A 23889-nucleotide genomic window follows, 5' to 3' on the forward strand; every position below is an offset into this window, starting at 1 on the left:
GACTACATTATGGAACAAACTGACTTTCCTGAAAACAGCTGCTTAAACAGTTTAAGGGTATTCAACCTTTACCTCAGGCCCTGTGAGATAACTAGTGCCTCATGTGACCTGTACCATGTCTGCTGTTCTCCTCTCTGGAGTACAGCTATAGGCTTGCGAACAGTAGGTTGCTTGTTCTGCAACTGACAATGTTGCTCCTTATCTGAATTTCGGAAGGCAGAAACAGCAATACCCATCTTAATATGACAGAACAAACCTTCAAATTAAAGCAAAAACTTACAAAGTGAATAGAGTGAATGCTCAACAAATTTACTGTAAACATTGGTCCTAGTAGTGGCATACAAACATCTATGAGTATCTACTGGTATATTTCCATAACATGGGTCAACCTCAATTGTTACTGTGCTATATGTCTTGCTTTCAAAGTCAAGTTTCAAGAAACCTGGAAATCTATTGACCAATATTAAAGTCAAAACTGAGATAAAATATTTCTCAAATTGAGTGATTAACATGTTAATTGGTAATGTGCCTCCTGGGAGGGTAATGGGTTAGTGCCAACTTTCCAATGCCCTTGGATGAGTATGAGCTGATTAACATCAGCGTGAATTTGTGAAGGGCAGGTCATGCCTGATTAATCTGAATTTTATTGAGGTGTCATTAACATGGTGGATAGAGAATAGAGGATTGTTTATGAATGATATAAACTTCTGGAAGGCATCTGACAGGAGTTTGCACAAGCAACTATTTGAAAGAATTGCAGTGCGCAAATGGAGGCAATTAAATGGAATATAGGCTGGATTTCATGCATAAGCAGTGGCTGATTCCCTGCTGATTTTTAGGGTTGGCCTGTTGGACCATTAGTTGGCACTTCAGCCCCTTTCTTGGATCTCACACCTCTGGGATTTGCAAGTCATTAGTGATAGTGAGTGCTGGGACTATCAGCAGCCCTGACTAAAGTGATGCTTTATTGTCAGAGGCTGGACATTAAATCTGGATTTTGACAGACCCAGTGGTGGAGTGGTGAGAGTTTGACAAGACAAAGTTCATGAGGTGGGAATATGCATCAGCAGTCTACTTTGGAGGAGTCCTCATTGACAGCAATGAGGGCAGACTTCTTGCTTCTGAAATAATTTTGGATGGAAGGAAATGGAGAGAAATCTCTGAAAGACATAAGGCTGCAGCTGGACCAGAATGGAGGAGGGAGGGCAGGGTCTGCTCAAAGACACACATGGTGTTCTACAAAGTTTGGGAGATTTGCCCTAACATGGGCAGGAGGAGAGATACTGGAGTGAGCGTTTTCTGCTGGTACTGAGAATGGGAGTTACCAAAAATCTGAAGGAAGCATTCTTAAAAAATTAATTTGACGCTATGCCTTATTGAAATGTGGAGACATTAATTTTTAGTGAGTGAGTGTGGACTGTGTTCTTTATTACGTACTTCTATGCAGAGCATGCTATGAATGTCACTTGGGGGTAATTGGTAAAGTTAGCTTACGTGTGTTTAATCAATATTGCATCTTTGTGTATTACTTAGAAGAAAAGTCTTCAAATCTGAAGCTTTCTTTTGCTATTCTTTTGAGGTTGGCTCTGGAAATTTGAAAGTTGAAGGGCTTACCCCCATGACATTGACTCTCCTGCTCCTCAGATGCTGTGGGTTTCCAGTGCCACACTTTTCAACTCTTGAAATGTAAATACTTGTTTATCATTATTGACTCTCCATAGAGATTGTGACGTAATGGAATCAGTGGTGACACTATATATCCGTTGGAAACTTAATTCAAGGGATCCAGGTACTGCTGAGCCACAAAGTTTGAAACTCAGTTTGCTTGTTCAATATCAGTAGCTCATACAGTAAATTGTGTCAAACAGTATGTGTGAACTACAAAGACCATTAAATCATTAAGATATTGATCCTGCAGGGTGACAAATCCGACCTGAGCAAGATCTTAAGCTCAACCTTTAAGGAAGTTATTGTGGAATTCTAAAAAACTTTGTGCTCCAATTAGCAAGCTATGAAAGTGCTGTTCCACAAGGTGTTATTGTGTCCAGGAGTGAAGTCATAACTATTTTGATGACTGTACATATATGGAATGTGTAGATGCAGAGTGACTGATATGCAAAGCAAGAAAGTAGACCTGCCTTCTATTGTAAAGGTAACCATAAGACTTAACAAGCATTATCTCACTCATGCATCCCACTGGGTTCAAAGAAGGGCTGTATGGTTAGGAAGTTGAAAAATGAACAACTTCTCCCTTTACTAGGATAAGCAGCAGGGCAAAATGTAAAAATGTTCCCACACCACGTACCATAATAGTTAATAAGAGAAGGTTATAACTCAGACATTCTGGTCTGCAGATGGTCAGAGATTAGATGTACCATGGGTGATGTGCATTGGGATCCTTTGAAAGTCTTGATGCGCTAACTAAAAAGGAATTACTTGGGAAGTTTAAATGTCAAATAGGCAATTTGACACCTGCTGAAACCCTCTTAAAATAACTTCAGCTCTGAGTTTGAGACTGACCCTTTGGAGTGTTCAGTTTGGTTAACTAGGACAGTTAATGAAGCATTGTTAGATGGATGAAAGCCTCGCCAACCATACATATGAGCTGTCCCACACAAATCATTCACAATAATCCTCTGAACCCCAACTACCTCAATGACATCTAACTCAGTCTTGAACCAGTATTAATTGACCTCAGTACCCAATGCCATACCCCATCCTCAACATATCCTATTAGCAGACCCACCTGTCACCAAGCCACTTACTCATCTGCTAACCTTTTCTCGTTAACCACAGGTCAGTCCATTCACTCAATAACTCGATATACTACCCCACTCATGCACCTGCCACCTTACCTCCTCACCTACTTAGCTTACGCACTTATTTTCTCTTAGAAACTTTACAAAGTGCTCAGGTCTTTACTAGCTGTGTAAGTAAAACACATTAAAGTGGCTTCCATAAATATTTCCCACAAGTGAGTAATTACAGGATACTCCATCAGAATATGGGCCTGAAACAACATGACTTTGCAAATGTTTCATCTGATCTGTATTAGAAATGGATTTTTTAACCCTGAATAGAAGGTTTTGGCCAATGTATTGATAGTTCTTTTGGTTTGAGGAATTTGGGAAGAAATCATTCTTTATTCATATATTTTGATGTACAGGTATGGCCAATGGAAATTATTTTTAATTTTAAAACTATACATTATTCATAAAATATTTTATATACACATACTCACAGCCACAATTCTGTTATGTACAGTAGCATATCAAGGGAAAAACAAACCAAATGCTTCCCTTACTTACATCACACTATAAGTACATGCATGTGAGGCCCTAGGAGGATCACACAACTGAATAGACCCCATTTAACTTCAGCAGGAAGACCTCATACTGCATTATTCAGCTATAGTACTGGTCACATGCATAGTTTACAGCTGTGCCTTCAATTCTGCAGACACGGCTAAATGTGTTGCCTATTACAGTCTGTATTATGATTTGCTACATGACTAATTTCTTGTCTAAGGTAGTTCTCCTTGGTATTCTGACCAATATTTATCCATTCACTAACATAATTGAAAAGTGGATTATCTGGTCATTATCACAGCTATTTGTGGGACATTGCTGCATGCAAATTGGCTGTTACTTTCTTGCATTACATTACAGAGCTTTATTAACTGTAAAGCATTTTGTGATACCCCAAGGCAAGTTTTTTTTCAGATAAATCTTACGTGCCTTCCTTGTGAGCTGTGACTGATTTCTGTAGCTAGTTTTATAGCAAATACTCTGCAGGATCAATTGAACATTGGACAATAAATATTGATAATTTAGTGGCAGTTCATTCACCTTTGGATTCTATTTGTTTTCAGCCAGAAACGTTGTGTGATGTCTCTTGGTATTTATGTCGGGATACCTTTAAGCAACACGGTCAAAATAACATTGCTACATCATATCATGTCACCTGAGGGCATAAAGATCTCATATTCCATATTACTTCTAAACATTTGAAACATGGTTAAAAATCATACGACATGACGTTATAGTCCAACATGTTTATTTGAAAGTAAAAGCTTTTGGAACACTGCTGCTTCTTCAGGTAGCTTCAAATAAACGTGTTAGACTGTAACCTGGTGTGAAGAAAGTGAGGACTGCAGATGCTGGAGATCAGAGTCGAGAGTGTGGTGCTGGGAAAGTGCAGCAGGTCAGGCAGCACCCGAGGAGCAGGAGAATTCATCGGGAATGGGGCTTATCCCTGAAACATTGATTCTCCTGTCCCTCAGATGTTGCCTGACCTGCTGTGCTTTCCCAGCCACACACTCTCGATTATAACCTGGTGTGGTGTGATTTTTAAATTTGTCCAACCCAGTCCAACACCAGCACCTCCACATCATTTGAAACATGACACTACACTGGAATTGTGTACCTCTGTTGTAACCTAATAGCTTAATATTAACCCAGATTCATGTGTGCTTGAGGAATCTATAGCTATACATAACAGATGCGATATTGGATTCTTCAATGTCATATATCTTTGCCCACTTTCTTAAACTACAGGAAATAATATAACCATAGCGACATCAGGTAAAACACTCTGTGGAAGCAAAATTCACAGCCTGGTAGCAATGGTGGACATTTATATTAAAAAAACAGTCTAATATCTTGGTGATGGCTGTTTGGAAAACTAATTACTGGGCAACTGGACAACAGCCTTGGCAAAGGGAGAATGTGGACAAAGAGAGAAGGATTACCCTTAAACTGCATCATTTATGCTGAGTACAAATAACTTTACAAATCTGTAGATTTGGCATTAACTGCCAAGAAAACAAATACTTTTTTTTTGGAATGTCAATTCGTTCAAAATACACATTTCAAGAATTGTCTTTTTTTTCCAAAAAAGGCTGATTTGCACTCTTCAGCTTGGACACAAAATCATTGCAGTTCAGCTGGGTGACCAGAATGCTCAGTTCGTTACAGTTGACATAAACAGTCTCTCATAACAACATGAGCAAGATCTTTATTATTAAGGAAAGAACAGTTTTAATTTACATTGAAATAAATCATTGAACCACAGCTTATAATGGTACATTGCAATGGTTTTAAAGCAGACTCATGGATATCAGGGAACCCATGATTAATTAGTGATCCAGTGACAGCCTTACTGAATTAAAACTGTTCAAACAAACAGGCAGTTAGATGGTCTCAAGAAAATAGCTTTCAAACTTTTGCTTGTCATTAACACATACAATCTTTCCATGGACAATGCGAAACATCTGGAAAGTTTTTGAAGACAGTCTCAAGATGAGAATTAATGTCAGTCTTTGATTCATGTCATACAGATCACAAGAGTCCATTGGCCAGTTTATTGCAAGATGCTGCAGTAAAGGACAAGAGTATGACTTTTCCAAAGATGAATTGTCACAGCTAGACATCAATCGAGTTGACATCAATCATAGTCTTCAGGAAGGAAATTTTGGTCTGAAGAAGGGGCCATCCCATTGACGTATTACTGTCATATTGGTAAGCCTATAGCAAGTATATGTTATAGATTCAGGAAATATTGCTATAACCTGTGAAGTGCACCAACCAACAAACTGTAACAGATGTGGCTGGTTGTATCTCCTGAAAAGCTGTCCAGTTTGTTCTGCTATCTGTAAAGCATATGGTCCAGAGGGACATTGGGTACATGTGTAAAGGAAGTTTGTTTCTAAAGGTCAAGCCAGACCCCACAACAAAACACAGGTGACCAACAAGACAGTACAATACCACAACACTGGCAGCAATGCTGAGAAGGTACATTGAGTATCTAAGAATTCTACCTGGGTACTTGTACCTAAGATGTCGCTATAAGAGGCAACATTGTAAAACTTATCACTGTACTCCTGCATTTGTGTGCTGAACTACACATGACAGTGAAGGATATTCTATTCAATGTAAAACACCTCAATGAGGTTCGGATGCAACCAGCTGAAAGACAAATTTTAGATGGTCAGGCTTTCCATACTGTTAGTCTCATACACCATATTGAGAGTATAAAGTGACCAAACATTTTTGTAATCTGTAATATCATGCATTTTGAAAACACAGTAGAACACACATTTACAACTAAAATGCCTTGGGAGCTAGCACCAACAACTCCCCGTGACACATCCCGAAAGACATGTACTTCAACAAGTGGTGCTCCATGATACTGATAATGAGAGATTGTCTCAAAGTTTCATCAATTCCATGCATTTGTAGAATCACACTATACTGCCAGTTTGCCTAATATATTCTACTTGGTGAATTGGAATGTCCCATTCGTGGCTAGATTACCAGTATGCACTGATCTTTTTTAGTCGCAATTCGTGAGATTTAAAGGAAGCCAATTGTGGCAGAACAGACCACATACAATGCAATTGGATTATTTAATAATGTCAAACATCATATCCAGTTATTTTAAGGATGATGCAATATTGCATACTAAGGATAATACAACCCCACTTATTGACATACCTAGGAAGCATAGCATATACATCTACCAGATATTCAAGTGGAACTCCATGAGATGAGTGGAACTTGCTTTAGTTTCCAAAGCAAGATAGCTTTTCAGGATAGATCCAAAATATGGATACTGATGTGTTCATTTTGTAAAAACATTCTCAGAGCTCACTGTGTTTAGGATGTTATTAGTGTGATTCTGCTTCTAACAGTTACCACTTTAGGTAAAACTTCACCAAGATTTAGCAATTGTCACTAACAAAATGCTGCTGTAAAGCTAAAGAGATATCCTGCCTATTGCACAAACGGGTAATCCGGTATATGAATTTCAGTGCTGATGTGATGCCAGATACATAGGCTCCATATCACAAAATAGGTGACAAAATTTGTTGTTTCATTTCTCAGAACAATCCTCTGACCAATCAGAGTTAACATTCTTAATTTAAAATGAGCAAAGTCTGGCTGTTAACTGTCTATCAATATTATTGGGTACATTCTTCATGACAACACTTGTACCAATCAGAGTCCATTTGTCAGCCAATCAGCACTCTCTTCACATACAGTATCAACATTGGTTTCTTTTGGTACAATGGAAATAACCCTATTTCTTAGCCAGGAGACCTGGGTTCAAGTTCCACCCACTCTAGAGGTGTGTCATTTCTCTGTACAGGTTGATTCAGAAAATATCTAAATGTTGGTTTTCCCCTTGAATGTGTTTTTCTTGTGAAATCCCCTAATCAGTGCAAGATGAAAATCTTTGGCAAAACCTGTCTTTTCAGCAATACTTAAATAGTACGCTGCCAAATGACTATTTACACTTATTCATTCTATCACATCAATAAACTTTTTTTGCTTGTTTTTTTTTCTCAACACAATCAGCTTCATGAACTTTGTAATTGAGATAGTTTCCAAAAAATTTCAGTCCTCATTTAACGTTTTACTTCTATGTTCAAGGATGCATTTTTAAATAGGTCCAAAATTGTTCCCAAATATAGCACTCGGCATGGGACAGACTGAGAGCCAGAAGGGGCGTAAGGATGGGCTACCTTTGAGTGGTCGGAAGGTGGGAAGGACGGGTGGGTTGCTGGGTTGCCAGGGGTGTCTGTGTTATATATACTGGTTTATTGTTCAGTTTATTGGACTGTCTGTATGTGATTGGGTACACCATTTCCTTTTTGATATGATAAGCTGGGATTTGAGGTTCGTCCCCCTTTGCCCTGAGGACTGGTTGCTCGTGGGGTCTGGTGGTCTGGCTTCACCGCCCCTTTCACCTGTAAATTGCTGTTCCTTGTGAACTGATGTTTAATGTTTACCGTTTGTTTGTAACTTGTACTTTTAATAAAATTAAGAAAAAATATATAATGTCCTTCATGTAGTGATTGTAATGAGGTCAGCCAGGTGGATCTCAGAGAATATGGGGTTGTTAAACTGGTCTGGCGCAGCAGGTCATAGAGTCACAGAGTCATAGAGATGTACAGCATGGAAACAGACCCTTCGGTCCAACGCGTCCATGCCGACCAGATATCCCAACCCAATCTAGTCTCACCTGCCAGCACCCGGCCCATATCCATCCATACCCTTCCTATTCATATACCCATCTAAATGCCTCTTAAATGTTGCAATTGTACCAGCCTCCACCACATCATCTGGCAGCTCATTCCTTGCACATACCACCCTTTGCGTGAAAAAGTTGCCCCTTAGGTCTCTTTTATATCTTTCCCCTCTCATCCTAAACCTATGTCCTCTAGTTCTGGACTCCCAGACCCCAGGGAAAAGACTTTGTCTATTTATCCTATCTATGCCCCTCATAATTTTGTAAACCTTTATAAGGTCACCCCTCAGCTTCCGACGCTCCAGGGAAAACAGTCCCAGCCTGTTCAGCCTCTCCCTGTAGCTCTTATCCTCCAACCCTGGCAACATCCTTATAAATCTTTTCTGAACCCTTTCAAGTTTCACAACATCTTTCCGATAGGAAGGAGACCAGAATTGCACACAATATTCCAACAGTGGCCGAACCAATGTACAGCTGCAACATGACCTCCCAACTCCTGTACTCAATACTCTGACCAATAAAAGAAAGCATACCAAATGCCTTCTTCACTATCCTACCTACCTGCGACTCCATTTTCAAGGAGCTATGAACCTGCACTCCAAGGTCTCTTTGTTCAGCAACACTCCCTAGAACCTTACCAGTAAGTGTATAAGTCCTGCTAAGATTTGCTTTCCCAAAATGCAGCACCTTGCATTTATCTGAATTAAACTCCATCTGCCACTTCTCAGCCCATTGGCCCATCTGGTCCAGATCCTGTTGTAATCTGAGGTAACCCTCTTCGCTGTCCACTACACCTCCAATTTTGGTGTCATCTGCAAACTTACTAACTGTACCTCTTATGCTTGCATCCAAATCATTTATGTAAATGACAAAAAGTAGAGGGCCCAGCACCGATCCTTGTGGCACTCCACTGGTCACAGGACTCCAGTCTGAAAAACAACCCTCCACCACCACCTTCTGTTTTCTACTTTTGAGCGAGTTCTGTATCCAAGTGGCTAATTCTCCCTGTATTCCATGAGATCTAACCTTGCTAATCAGTCTCCCATGGGGAACATTGTCAAAAGCCTTACTGAAGTCCATATATATCACATCTACCACTCTGCCCTCATCAATCTTCTTTGTAACTTCTTCAAAAGTTTGTGAGACATGATTTCCCACGCACAATGCATGTTGACTATCCCGAATTAGTCCTTGCCTTTCCAAATACATGTACATCCTGTCCCTCAGGATTCCCTCCAACAACTTGCCCACCATCGATGTCAGGCTCACCAGTTTATAGTTCCCTGGCTTGTCCTTACTGCCCTTCTTAAACAGTGGCACCACGTTTGCCAACTTCCAGTCTTCCGGCACCTCACCTGTGACTATCGATGATACAAATACCTCAGCAAGAGGCCCAGCAATCACTTCTCTAGCTTCCCACAGAGTTCTCGGGTACACCTGATCAGGTCCTGGAGATTTATCCACCTTTAACCGTTTCAAGACATCCAGCACTTCCTCTTCTGTAATCTGGACATTTTGCAAGATGTCACCATCCATTTCCCTACAGTCTATATCTTCCATACCTTTTTCCTCAGTAAATACTGATGCAAAATATTCATTTAGTATCTCCCCCATTTTCTGTGGCTCCACACAAAGGCCACCTTGCTGATCTTGGAGGGGCCCTATTCTCTCCCTAGTTACCCTTTTGTCCTTAATATATTTGTAAAAACCCTTTGGATTCTCCTTAATTCTATTTGCCAAAGCTATCTCATGTCCCCGTTTTGCCCTCCTGATTTTCCCCCTAAGTATACTCCTACTTTCTTTATACTCTTCTAAGGATTCACTCGATCTATCCTGTCTATACTTGACATATGCTTCCTTCTTTTTCTTAACCAAACCCTCAATTTCTTTAGTCATCCAGCATTCCCTATACCTACCAGCCTTCCCTTTCACCCTGACAAGAATATACTTTCTCTGGATTCTTGTTATCTCATTTCTGAAGGCTTCCCATTTTCCAGCTGTCTCTTTACTTGCGAAGCATCCGAGGATGCTGCAAGGGCTTATGCCAGAAACGTCGATTCTCCTGCCTCTTGGATGCTGCATGTCCTGCTGTGCTTTCGCAGCACCACATTTTCGACTCTGACTCTCCAGCATCCGCAGTCCTCACTTTCTCCTGTTAATCTTGTCCAATCAGGGAGCTCTGGCTGACAGATATAATCAGGAGTGTCAGAGGTCCTGTTCACTCTGAGAGCTGGCTCTGAGGGAGCTGGTTCAGTGTCTAGGACTCTGCAGTGTAAATAAAGGGGGACTTGGTGACAGGATGGCGGTCTTTGTGGTGTTATTTGACTTCATACTGCACTGAAATGCCAGATTAAATAATGTTCTCAAATCTCTTGGTGGGGTTTTTTATTCATGATCTTCTGACTCAGACAAAAGTGTTCCTTAAGAGCAGAGATTGACACCTCTCCTAGAAATACAGTCTTGACCTTTATTGTTGGCATCTGCTATTAGGGGCTAGATCAAACTCTACTCTTGGAATATTTCATCACACTTCTCCTCTTCTCGCAATCTCTTTTTTACAAAGTCAAAGAAATAGGGAAATTCTGAGAAAAGAACATCTATGTAGTTCTCAAATAGCTCTAACATTGTTAAAGATGAATGTGCAGTATGAAAGAACAATAATATATTTTAGAACACAATATGGTGAGTGCAATGTGCTTCAAAAGAAAGAATTAATTTTCGATCTATGCTTTGCAAAGTTTTCCAAATCTGCAGCTTTCCTTGCTCATTTGTGCATCTGTTGTAAATTTGCTTAGATTTTATTAAAATTAATTAAAATTTGACAGCACAGAAGCAAGCCAATTTCAGGTTGTTGACAGTGTTCATGGTTCATTCAAGCCTCCTATGACCTGAATTCAGCTCATCTAATTATCCTTCCTGCCTCAAGCAGTTATCCATCTTTCCCTTAAATGTATCTACGTCATGTAGCTCAACCAACTCACGTGGTAATGAATACCATTCTCTCATCAAAACCGTTTCTTCAGAATTTTGTGTTGGATTAATTGGTCACAATTTTGTAATTATGATGCCTAATTTAGGACTCCCACACAAGTATAAACATTTTCCTTATGGCAGGTCCTTCAGATTTTAAAAGGCAATCAGGCCAGCTTTCATCTCCTCTTCCCTGCAGAGAAACGACTCAGCCTGTTCAGTTTTCCTGATATTTGCATTCATTTAGGTAGGGCCATAAAGTCCCTGTAGCGTGGAAAGAGGCCATTTGGCCCATTGAGTCTGCACTGATCCACTGAAGAGCACCACATCCAACCCCAGCTCCCCACCCTATCCCACTAACCCTGCATTTCCCATGGCTAACTCACCTAGCCTTCACATCACTGGGTACAATGGGGCAATTGATCATGGCGTTGTGTCACTACAAAGATAGAGGAAAGGAAGAACCAGATGAATTTTGTCCCTTTTTCATCACATGACTCTTAAGTTACAAAAATGCCAAAAGATTATACTGAACACCAACTGCTGGGGTAGAAAAATGCTACAACAAAACTGTGCGAATCTGCTTAGGAGGCATCCCTGTTGTGCTAATATTACCCTTTCCTCAGTCCCATTTTTCCAATTAATATTGAATGTAAACATAGACAAATAGGTTGAAGTCTTCCTTTATCCTATGTGTGGCTTACAGTCTTCCTTTGCATAGATTTTTCCGTCTATCCTTCTCTGAAGGCTTCATAACGCATTTTAAACTGGAACAAGACTGCCCGAGGTACACTTTGTAACATCCTTGAAGTTTAATAAATATATCTATGTTTCACAAAATATTGCAAAATGTTGATAAAGAGCCATGAGGTTCAAACCAGTGAAGATAACAATTGCATTATCTGCAAATTTGCACTGAATAGCTCAACTATAGCCTGGAAGAGATGTGAACTCTTACTGTAAATCTGCAAATTATCTTTATGAGCTGGCGTTCAGAACAAAGTAGGCAGGCATAATTAAAACATTGCCAGATCGACCATTGTTGTCCCATCAAGAAGGAATGCTGGGACATTATGCTTATGAACAATCATTTTTGGAATTCCTTGATGCAATTCCTCTAACTAGATTCCAGATCCTGTTCTATACTCTTAGCATCTACTCTATTGAATTTCCTTATATTTCAATGCTATAGGCTTATTGAGTCAATTGACCTGGTTAGATGAAGTGATGTTAAAGATGTGGAGTACCTTGAAGCAGGAAAAGTATGTGTTATGCTGCAGTTGTCAAACTAAGATGGTGCTCTTATAGAAACACAAACTGTTACTGAAATTTCACTGAGTATTGATCCAACCTTAACTAAGACAATCCTTTCATCCCAACAGTCAGTGAGTGAACTTTCTCTGAACTTCATCCGAGATAGGTACGTCCTAATTTTATTGTAGAGATGTAATGCAATACCTAAGGTATGGACTGAACAGAGCTCAGTACAGCTCTATTACATATTCCTCTTTTTTATCTTCTGTGGTTTTTGCAGCAAAGGTCAAAATTTCATTTGCCTTCCTAATTACTTGATGTACCAGCCTGCTTACTTTGTATAATTCATGTTCGAAGACAACTGGAACCCTTTGTACCACAGATCTAGAACACAGAACATAGAACATTACAGCACAGGACAGGCCGTTCAGCCCTCGATGATGCGCTGACCTGTGAAACCAATCTGAAGCCCATCTAACCTACACTATTCTATTCTTATCCATATACCTACCCAATGTCTATTTAAATGCCCTTAAAGTTGGCGAGTCTACTACTGTTGCAGGCAGTGCATTCCACGCCCCTACTAATTATCCAGATAAAGAAACTACCTCTGACATCTGTCCTATATCTATTGTCCCTCAATTTAAAGCTATGTCCCCTCATGCTAGCCATCACCATCGAGGAAAAAGACTCTCCCTGTCTAACCCTCTAATTATCTTATGTGTCTCAATTAAGTCACCTCTCAATCTTCTTCTCTCTAACGAATACAGCCTCAAGACTGTCAGCCTTTCCTCATAAGACCTTCCCTCTAGACCAGGCAACATCCTGGTAAATCTCCTCTGCACCTTTTCCACTGCTTCCACATTCTTCCTATAATGTGGTGACCACAACTGTATGCAAAACACCAAGTGTGGCCGCACCAGAATTTAAAAGGTAGCACACTGTATGCTTTCTTAGCAACTCTATCAACCTAGGTGAGACTATCAAAGATCCATGTACCTGGACACCGAGATCTCTCTGCTCACCTAGGTTACCATGAATCTTACCATTAGCCCAGTACTCTTTAGTCCTGTTGCTCCTTCCAAAGTGAATCACCTCACACTTTTCCACATTAAACTCAATTTTCCATCTCTCAGCCCAGCCCTGCAGCTTATCTATGTCTCACTGTAACCTACAAACTCTTTTGACACTATCCACAACTCTACCGACCTTAGTGTCATCCTCAAATTTATTAACCCATCCTTCTATGCCCTCATCCAGGTCATTTATAAAAATGACAGAGGACGCAAGACAGATCTTTGCAGTACCCCACTAATAACTGAACTCCAGGATGATTATTTTCCTTCAACCACCACCCTCTGTCTTCTTTCAGCAAGCCAATTTCTGATTCAAACCACTACAATAGTTCCCATATAAATCATGTTCTGCATTTTGACTCTTGCCACTAAACTGGGCAACCTCCCATTTTCCCACATTATATTCAATCTGGCAATATTTTATCCAGTGATTTAACTCCTCAATATCCTTTTGCAAACACGTTGGGGAAAATTGTCACATTTAATTTAAAGTATATTGGCCAGCATGCTAGATGTTGTCATTTCTGCCAGGATATGGAGTGAATGACATGCTTCTTAGCTCAGAATCTATGCTTGTGAGATGTTGTGTGACTTACCCAGCGAAGCACGTGGTGAGAAACTGACAAGTTGGGACCTTCCAGAAAGGAAGGTTCTGGGTGATATTTAAAGGTCAGCTGGTCACCACTTCAGAAACTGCAAACCAGGAGTTTCCTTTCAGTCTGTGCTGAAAAGATACCAACAAAAACAAAAAAGGGTTCAATTTGTTCACCAATTCACAAAACATGTCTGGCAGACATTGCTGCATGTGATCTCAGAAAGACAGGACATCCAGCGGATGGAATCACGATGTCATTGCATCCCATCTATCCAGCCTGGGTGTAGACAGCAGTGCAAGGTCAGTGCCTTTGGACCTCACAAGCATTGCTGGAATACAGTGAAAAATCTTCTTTACTCGACAATATAAGTGATGCCATCTTCTGTTTGATACCTCGCACTCACCAAAGCCATCACTCAACTGAACTCTTTCACTGCAAATCTACTTTACCAAGGGTGATGGACTGCAAACTTTAACATCAAATGCATAATGTCAACTCAAGGGCTCATATCCACCTCATGCTCTCAAACCAGTAATCCTTCCTGCTTTCTGTCCTTCCTATTCTCTTGCATGGTTATGTAAGTTCACAAAATGCAACTATACCTTTTCCCATCACATTCAAACTTTCTCTTTCTCTTCTTCCAGGAACAACTGGCCCAGGAATGGAGTTAGACAACAAGACCAGCTGTGCTGCAGGGAAAGGGAGGTGGTACACATCAAGCTGCTCACTCATTGGAGGAAAAGGAAGTCAGGTTGCCGAGGAAGACCAGGTCCATTCATGAAGTGATGGGGAGGTGACATGGGCCAGCAGTTGAGTAAGTAACATTATGTTCCATTCTTCTCCAATGAGAACTAATACTAACTCATTGCTCAGCACAAGCATCTCTCCATCTTCAACAACCAATGGTTTCTCTTCTTTTCTGTATGTGCAAATGGTATCCAGGAAACCACAACTGTAGGCAACAGCCTGGACTGAAAATGACCTAACCTCTGTACTGACGATGGGTGTATCCCTTGACTGGCTGTTCACCCTCATTTCAGTAAGCACACTTTCACGTTGACTCTCAAACATTACCATTTCTAAAAGCACATGGAGAGCATTTGCCATCTAATCTGTTTGCACATACAACAACTCTGATACTGAAACAACACCATGAATACAGTGACCTGTTCTGAAGACTATTATAAGATCATGAGACCATAAGAACTAGGAGCAGGAGTAGGCCATCCAGTCCTTCAAGCCTGCTCCACCATTCAATAAGATCATGGCCTTAGCTCCACCTACCCGCCCACTCACCATAACCCTTAATTCCTTCATTGTTCAAAAAAACTCTACCTTAGCTTTAAAAATATTTACTGAAGTGGTGTCAACTACTTCACTGGGCAGGGAGTTCCATAGATTAATAACCCTTTGATGAAGAACTTCCTTCTCAATTCAATCCTAAATCTGCTCCCTCTAATCTCGAGGTGATGCCCTCTTGTCCTGCCAATGGAAGCAGCCTCTCAACTTCTATCCTATCTATTCCCTTCATATTTTTAAATGTTTCTATAAGATCCCCCCTCATTCTTCTAAATTCCAATGAATATAATCCCAGTCTCCTCAGCGTCTCCTTATTAGCCAACCTCCTCAACTCCAGAATCAACCTAGTGAACCTCCTCTGCTTCCCCTCCAGTGCCAGTACGTCCTTTCTCAAGTAAGGAGACCAAAACTGCACACAGTACTCCAGGTGTGGCCTCACCAGAACCTTGTACAGCTGTAACATAACTCTCTGCTTTTAAAGCTGAAAATGTGTTGCTGGAAAAGCGCAGCAGGTCAGGCAGCATCCAAGGAACAGGAGAATCGACGTTTCGGGCATAAGCCCTTCTTCAGGAATTATGCCCGAAACATAGATTCTCCTGTTCCTTGGATGCTGCCTGACCTGCTGCGCTTTTCCAGCAACACATTTTCAGCTCTGATCTCCAGCATCTGCAGTCCTCATTTTCTCCTCTCTGCTTTTAAACTCCATCTCTTTCGCAATGAAGGACAGAATTCCATTTGTCTTCCTAATTACTCATTACACCTGCAGACCAACTTTCTGTGATTCATGCACAAGGACACACAGGTCCCTCTGCATAGCGGCACGTTGCAACTTTTTACCATTTAAGTAACAATCCTTTTCACTGCTACTCCGACCAAAATGGATGACTTCATATTTAGTAACATTGTATTCCATCTGCCAGACCTTTGCCCACTCAAAGTATCTATGTTTCTCTGCAAAGTTTTACAGTCCTCTGCACACTTTGCTCTGCCAATCATCTTGGTGCCATCTGCAAACTTTAACCCACTACACGAGAAGGAAAATGGCCACATGGGGTATGAACTCGCACAGCCTGAGGAGACAAACTGACAGGTGCCTGTTCGGCTTCCAGTGTTGAGTTTGGAAGCTTTGGATTTCTCAACCGGGGAGAAGTAATTAGGAAAGAGAAGTTAAGAGTGTGAGATGCGTAATTAATGAGGTGCAAATACATGCAAATATGCTTCTTGTCACCTAGCAGTGAGAATTTGATCTTGCAATTTAAGGAGGAAGGATTTAATCATAACACTTTTTTGTTTGATATTTGGACTGTAACCTGATTAAGTCATTATGCTGTTATTGCTGCCACCCCAGGGAGGTAAAATTGCACTTTTTGTAACCCCCCTGACAAGTTATCTCCCCACCTTCTCTATACATTTGTCTACAATGCAATTAGTCTTTCATCCAAGTGATAAAGTCACAGAATTATGGAGATGTACACCACAGAAACAGACCTTTCAGTCCAACGTGTCCCTACAGACCACATATCCAGAATTAATCTAGTCCTATTTGCCAGCATTTGGCCCTTATCCCTCTAAACCCTTCCTTTCATGAATATAAACGTAAAATATCACTGAAAAGGTAATCTAGTACCCCAGAATATAGGCTTTAACCCCACAATGGCACACTATGGGATTCTGGAACAAAAAGCTTGCCCAAAGGCAACTATGTGACTTTGTCAATTGTTGTAAAAGCACATCTGGTTCACTAACATCACTTAAAGATGGAAATCTGGCAAAATATTTGATTAGGAGGGGAAAATAGAGCATGGAAGTAAACGTTCATGTAACATAAAAGCAGACCTGAGGAACTCTATAAGAATGTAAAAGAAAAAAGATTAATGAAGACAAATGTAATCCCCTTTCAGTCTGAAATAGAAGAAATGATAATTTAGAACAAGGAAATGGCAAAAGAATCGAACAGCTGCTTTAGTTCTCTCTTCATAGAAAAGGACACAAATAACTTCCAGAAGTGGTCGGGAAACAATGTCTTTTGGAAAAGAGGAATTGAAGGGAATTAATATCAATAAAACATGATGCTGGAGAAATTAATGGGATTGAAAGTTGGTATATGCCCAAGGTCTGATATTGTTCATGTCAGAGTATTAAAGGATGTAACCAAGGAAATAGTGGATGAGTTGGCTATCATCTTCCAATCTTTTTTTTAGAATCTGGAACAGTTTTAGTAGATTGGACAGTAGCTATTAAAATATCTGTTTATATAACTGCCTTTGCTTCACTAAAGCTTTACTTTTTCACCTATATTTCTAACCTACTGTTGTTAAGTCTATCTTTGTACCTTTGTACACAACTTGATTTAACTTTAAGGCAGTAGTTTTAAACCTATGTTTCTCACCCTTATGCTAATTGTATAATGTTGCACTGTTATGATCACTTTTGGCCATATGATGTTTTATTATGAAACCATTAACTAATAGTGTAACTTTCATTATGTTTTTTCCCAGACTAATAATCCTTGTGATATTTGCCACTGTATCACTACATGTACTGACTAAGGGTTGTTGTATTAAAAAAACTGCAGATGCTGGAAATCAAAAACAAAACAGAAATTTCTGGAAAAATTCAGCAGCTCAGGTAGCATCTATGGATAGAAACAGTTAATGTTTCAGATCCAGTGACCCTTCTTCAGAACTGATGGCTGTGGGGAAAATGTAGGTATATATACAGAATATGGGGATTGGGGAGAAGGGAGAGGTAAATAATTAGATGCAGATAGAGTCCAAAAAGAAGAGAAAAACAGTTGGATGGACAAAGGAGGAGGTAAAGGTTAGCCTAGGAAAATCAATAGCTGTTAATGAGAACTATTAGCAGCTACAAATGGGCTGTGTATGATGGCAGCCCATGTGATGACAAGGCCTGGTGTGTGGGGGTTGGGGTAAGGACTTGGGAGAAAGTGCTCAAGCCCAAACATTGTTGAACTTGATATTGAGTCCAGAAGGCTGCAGAGGTCTCAAGTGAGAAACGAGATGCTGTTCTTTCAGCTTGCGCTGAGTTTCGCTGCAGCAAGCCTGAGACAGAGATGTTGCCCTGGGAACAGGGGAGTGTGTTAAAGTGACAGGTGAAGAGTTTGTTGATGTTTACTGCCACTAAACCACTTTTGTTTTTGCTTTGTTTTTGACCTATTTAATTATTAATGGTAGAGGACATTTTAGCATGCAGGATGTACCGAAGATGCACTGTTCAGGTTTGTTTTACGTGATAGCAAGGGGTGGAATTGCATCTGCTCAGCTTTAATGACTAGGACCTTAGGAAGTGATACAGATACATAGGCTTCTGAAAGCTGGAGTAAGATTCCTTGTCACCACCCGCAGCCTGTATGTAACACCCACAAATGGGTGGAGCCAATATATCATGAATATTAATCCTTCAGAATCATTATACAACACTCTACCTCGTGTTCAGTTGTCCAATCTGAGCTTTGACAATTGTTTCATCATTATAGTGTCACATATCTTTTCTGTTTGTCTAACATATATCTAAATGTTTGTTTCCTCATAAACTGCTTGAAAGTAATCTGTTTCTAACCCCATTTCCAAGTCATCTGTCATTCCCAGATCAGATGTTACACAGTGAGTTTTGAACTTTGCTCCTGGCATTAAATCCAAACTCACTCCTGAAGGGCTTAAAAATTCTGCCCGGCATATGCTCTCCTGTTCTACATTAATTGTTACATAATTGGCTTTTAATCAGAATAAATAAAGCTGTAATACCAGTTCGGTGCTTTGAATATTTATGCCAAGGAGGTAGTTTAAAAAATACGGGGAAAAGTTAGTGCAGTTACTAATTAATCACAAAGTTACTATCCCTGAACACACAATTAGAGCAAGACTAGCTGAAACACACAGAACAAATTAAAGCCTGTAATGAATTTAGAATATATGCTGGGAAGATTGGATAATCTAATATATCTTTATCTCACTTCTATTCATATTTTTGCCAAATTTCCTTTCTCATTATCAGCTATTACTGTTGCTTTCCCTGCAAAGATCTCTAATTAGTTTCAAATTTTCCCAGTAATTCTAATTCTTTGCAGGATTGTTCAGACCTCACACTGTTGAACAGTTTGAAATAATACATAAAGCATAGAAACATCTCTTTTCCTTCTTATTGCTTGCGGACAAATAATATTCAAACTTGTCACATGCTTGCATTTTCCTTTCTTATTTAGAAAACCGTATATGCTCAATTTTTAAGAAGAAGGATTTCATTGACGTGGTACCCCTCGGAACCGAAGGTTGTATCAAATTGCTTTGCAGCCAATGAAGCATTTTTAAAATTGCAGTTAATATTGAAATCCCGGAAATGCAACAGCTAATTTTGCACTCTGCAGGGTACTGCAAGCAGCAATGTGATAATGATCAAATAATCTGTTTTAGTGCTGTTGGTTGAGAGATAAACATTGGCCAGGATGCTGGTGAAAATTCCTGTGTTCTTCTTTGAAATAAGCTTTCACATTTACCTGACACAGCAGATGAGGCCTCAGTTTAATGTCTCTGTAAATAAATATGCATAAAAGTCTGTAAAGATTGGCATTAGTCACCTGGTTTTCTGAATTATAGACAAAAAGACTTGCTTAATTCCCTGTCAGCTTTTTAATTTTGCATGTATTAATTTTGGAGGGATTTTCACAGTGTAATTACTAAGCTTGATAATTCTATGTTCTCCACATTCTATGTCCTTTGTATTTTTGGGAGGATGTGTTGTGAGTACAGAACTGACAGCATCGGAACTGTTAACCATGTAGCAGAGTAAAGCATTTCCTCTGCATCAGTTTCCAATATTCGAGAGTACTTTGAAAACAGCACCATCTTCTTCAATGTTGAGAACAGTCCACACTACAGAAGAGGTAGTACTAGAGGTCTTAAAATGCATAAATATAGATAGATCCTTGAGACCTGATCAAGCATATCCCAGGACATTGTGGGAAGCTAAGGAAGTCATTACTTGTATCATCTACAGCCACAGTTGAGGTACCAGAAGATGAGAGGATGGCTAATGTTGTGCCTTTTTTGAAGGAAGGCTGCAAGAAAAAGCCAAAGAACTTTAGACCGATGAGTCTGACATTAGTTGACGGTAAGTCGTTGGAGAGGATTCTGAGGGACAGGATCTACATGAATTTGGAAAGGCAGGAACTGATGAGGGATAATCAGTGTGGTGTACTGCATGTGAACATAGTTGCTTGGAAGTGGCGTCACAGGGAGATGAGGTGATGAACAGGTTTGGCACACTTGCCTTCATTGCCCAAGCCATTGAGTATCGGAGTTGGGATGTCTGACAAACATGATTGGGATTTTTGAGGGTGTGACCAAGAAGTTAGTTGAAGGCAGAGAGGAAGAATTTTAGCAAGGCCTTCATCAAGGTTCCACATGGTAGACTGGTTAGTAAGGTGAGATCACATGGGATCCAGGAAGAGTGAGCCAATCAGATACAAAATTGACTTAATAGTAGGACACAGTGGGTGGTGGTAGAGGATTTGTTTTGGGCTGGATATCTGTGACCAGTGGTGTTCTACAGGGATTAATGCTGGGTCCATTGTTGTTTCTCATTTACATAAACAATTTAGATGAGAATATAGGAAGTATGATCCATAATTTTGTAGATGACACCAAAATTGGTGGTATAGCAGACAGTGAAGAAGGTTATCTTAGAGTACAACAGGATTCTGATCATCTGGGCCAATGGGTGAGGAGTGGCAGATGGAGTTAAATTTAGATAAATGTGAGGTGATTTTGGAAAGGCAAATCAGAGGAAGACTTACACAGTTAATGATAGGTCTCTTGGGAGTGTTGATGAATAGAGGGACCTAAGAGTTCAGGTACATAGTTGCTTGGAAGTGGTGTCACAGGGAGATGGGCTGATGAACAAGGTGTTTGGCGTGCTTGCCTTCATTGCCCAGACCATTGAGTATCGGAGTTGGGATGTCATGTTGCAGCTATACAGGACATTGGTGAGGCTGTTTTTGGAGTATTGTATACAGTTCCAGTCTCTCTGTTATAGGAAGGATATTATTAAATCAGAAGAGGTACAGAAAAGATTTACCAGGATGATACTGGGACTGGAGGGTTTCAGTTAAAGGTCAGGCTGGATAGGCTAAGATATTTTCCCTGAAGGGTAGGAGGTTGAGGGGTGACCTTATAGAAGTGTGTAAAAAATTGAGGAGCATAGACAAGGAGAATAGCGAAGGTCTTTTTCCCAGGAGTTCAAAATGAGATGGCATAATTTTAAGGTGAGAATGGAAAGATTTAAAAGGGACTTGAGGGGCAACATTTTTTCGCATAGGCTGGTTCATACATGGAACAAAGTGCCAGAAGAAGTGGCAGGTGCAGCTGCAGTTAAAAACATTTAAAAGACATTTGGGCAGGTACATGAATAGGAAATGTTTAGAGGGACGTGGACCAAACACAAACAAGTGGGACTAGTTCAGTTTGGGAGAGTTGGCCGCCATCGATGTATGGACTGAAAGGTCTGTTTCCATGCTGTATGACTTTATGACTCTGCCTTTGTTTCATGTCCCAACCATGAATATCATATTGACTCTTCTAACCTCCAGCAATATTCAGCTTTTTTTTGAGGAATAATGGATTGCAGAATCAAGACTATTGGCAAAAGTAGAAATAGGGGACGAGGACAAGATTTTTTTACGCTGCAAGTTATGTTTTGCAATGAATTGTGTGAAAGGATGTGGGGGCATGCAGAGGGTAAATAGACAAAGTTTTTTCCCTGGGGTCGGGGAGTCTAGAACTAGAGGGCATAGGTTTAGGGTAAGAAGGGAAAGTTACGAAAGAGACCTACTGGGCAACTTTTTCATGCAGAGGGTGGTACATGGATAGAATGAGCTGCCAGAGGAAGTGGTGGAGGCTGGTACAATTGCAACATTTAAGAGGCATTTGGATGGGTATATGCACAGGAAGGGTTTGGAGGGATAGGGGCCGGGTGCTGGTAGGTGGGACTAGATTGGGTTGGGATATCTGGCCGGCATGGACGGGTTGGACCGAAGGGTCTGTTTCCATGCTGTACATCTCTATGACTCTAAGTGGATTAAATATTACATTTCTACAGAAAGGAAATGCATACTTGACATAGATTCTCAAATACATGCCTCGGCCACTGGTCATGCATCTATCTGATTTCCATTGTCATAGACGACACTGCATTCATCAGATGTAAACAATACTCCCATCTGATATGAGCCTTCCCTCTTACCTTTTCTGGAAGGTGGGTCCAACATATCAGAAATGGGATAAGGACTGAAAACTGCCATCTACAGATTGGCTCATTCTGGCTATTAACACCACAGGCGATGTGCACATCTCTTCACCTGGGCAAATAATCTTTCTATCACCTGCCTTATACATTAACGTGAGTGTATGTGCATTTGACTGTGGTATGCTCACTGTGTCTTAAGTGGCAGGTTGAAAGGAACTGGAACAAAGGAAGTGAAAGTGGTAGCAACAATGATTCTAGCTGGTATATATACACTCACAAAAGGAAATGCAAACAATAGGTGTGAGGGGGCTTGGCAGGTTAGATGTTGAGAAGACATTTCAACTAATGAGGGAATCTCAAACTAGGGACATAGTCACAGAGTAAGGAGACACTCATTTAAAACTGAGATGTGAAAGAACTTCTTCACCCAGATGGGAGTGAATGTCTAGGAATTTCTGCCCCATAGAGTTGATTCCTGGAAGCACTTAAAGACAAAGCAGACTGATATTTAAAATATCAAGGAGTTGAGGCCTGGGACAGATCAGCCACCATCTTATAGAATGGCAGAGCAAGCTCAGTGGTCTCCACAGCCTACTCCTTATGGTCAAATTACTGAGATTTGTCTTTAGTTCTTGACTTATTCATTAAACAGCTGGGATGGGATCTGAACCTGTGCCCAATAACTTTATCTCAGTTCTCTGGATTTGCATGCCTACAGTAATCTATCACTGTTCTACCAGCACAGAAATCATGCAGTGTTCTCTCTTTCACAACGTATACTCCTTTTTACTTTGTAGTTTTATCTAAAACACATTCTGATGACAAATAGTTAAATGGTCCCAGTTGCCTGTACAAGTTGTTCGGTCGGATTGTAATGTAATGAAGTAAAAACAATGACTGCAGATGCTGGAAACCAGATTCTGGATCAGTGGTGCTGGAAGAGCACAGCAATTCAGGCAGCATCCGAGGACAGGCAAAATCGACGTTTCGGGCAAAAGCCCTTCATCAGGAATAAAGGCAGAGAGCCTGAAGCGTGTAGAGATAAGCTAGAGGAGGGTGGGGGTGGGGATAGAGTAGCATAGAGTACAATAGGTCAGTGGGGGAGGAGATGAAGGTGATAGGTCAGGGAGGAGAGGGTGGAGTGGATAGGTGGAAAAGGAGCTGGGCAGGTCGGACAAGTCCGGATGAGTCAAGGGGACAGTTTTGCTGGAGGTTAGAAACTAGGATGAGGTGGGGGAAGGGGAAATGAGGAAGCTGTTGAAATCCACATTGATGCCCTGGGGTTGAAGTGTTCCGAGGCGGAAGATGAGGCGTTCTTCCTCCAGGCGTCTGGTGGTGAGGGAGCGGTGGTGGAGGAGGCCCAGCACCTCCATATCCTCGGCAGAGTGGGAGGGGGAGTTGAA

The 23889-nt window shown here is 40.6% G+C and overlaps 1 long non-coding RNA gene across 1 annotated transcript; it reads left to right on the plus strand.

Annotated features, from left to right (window-relative positions):
* Positions 1-5348: 5348 nt before the first annotated feature.
* On the plus strand, positions 5349-19645 carry LOC122550435 (uncharacterized). Its single transcript, XR_006311851.2, has 3 exons — positions 5349-5519; positions 14572-14741; positions 19449-19645. It is a non-coding gene; the product is annotated as an uncharacterized LOC122550435 (long non-coding RNA).
* The last annotated feature ends 4244 nt before the right edge of the window (positions 19646-23889 follow it).

The sequence above is a fragment of the Chiloscyllium plagiosum genome, unplaced genomic scaffold (assembly GCF_037043375.1).
Source record: "Chiloscyllium plagiosum isolate Xiang-an unplaced genomic scaffold, Cpla_swu_hap1 HiC_scaffold_6, whole genome shotgun sequence".
Classification (NCBI taxonomy): domain Eukaryota; kingdom Metazoa; phylum Chordata; class Chondrichthyes; order Orectolobiformes; family Hemiscylliidae; genus Chiloscyllium; species Chiloscyllium plagiosum.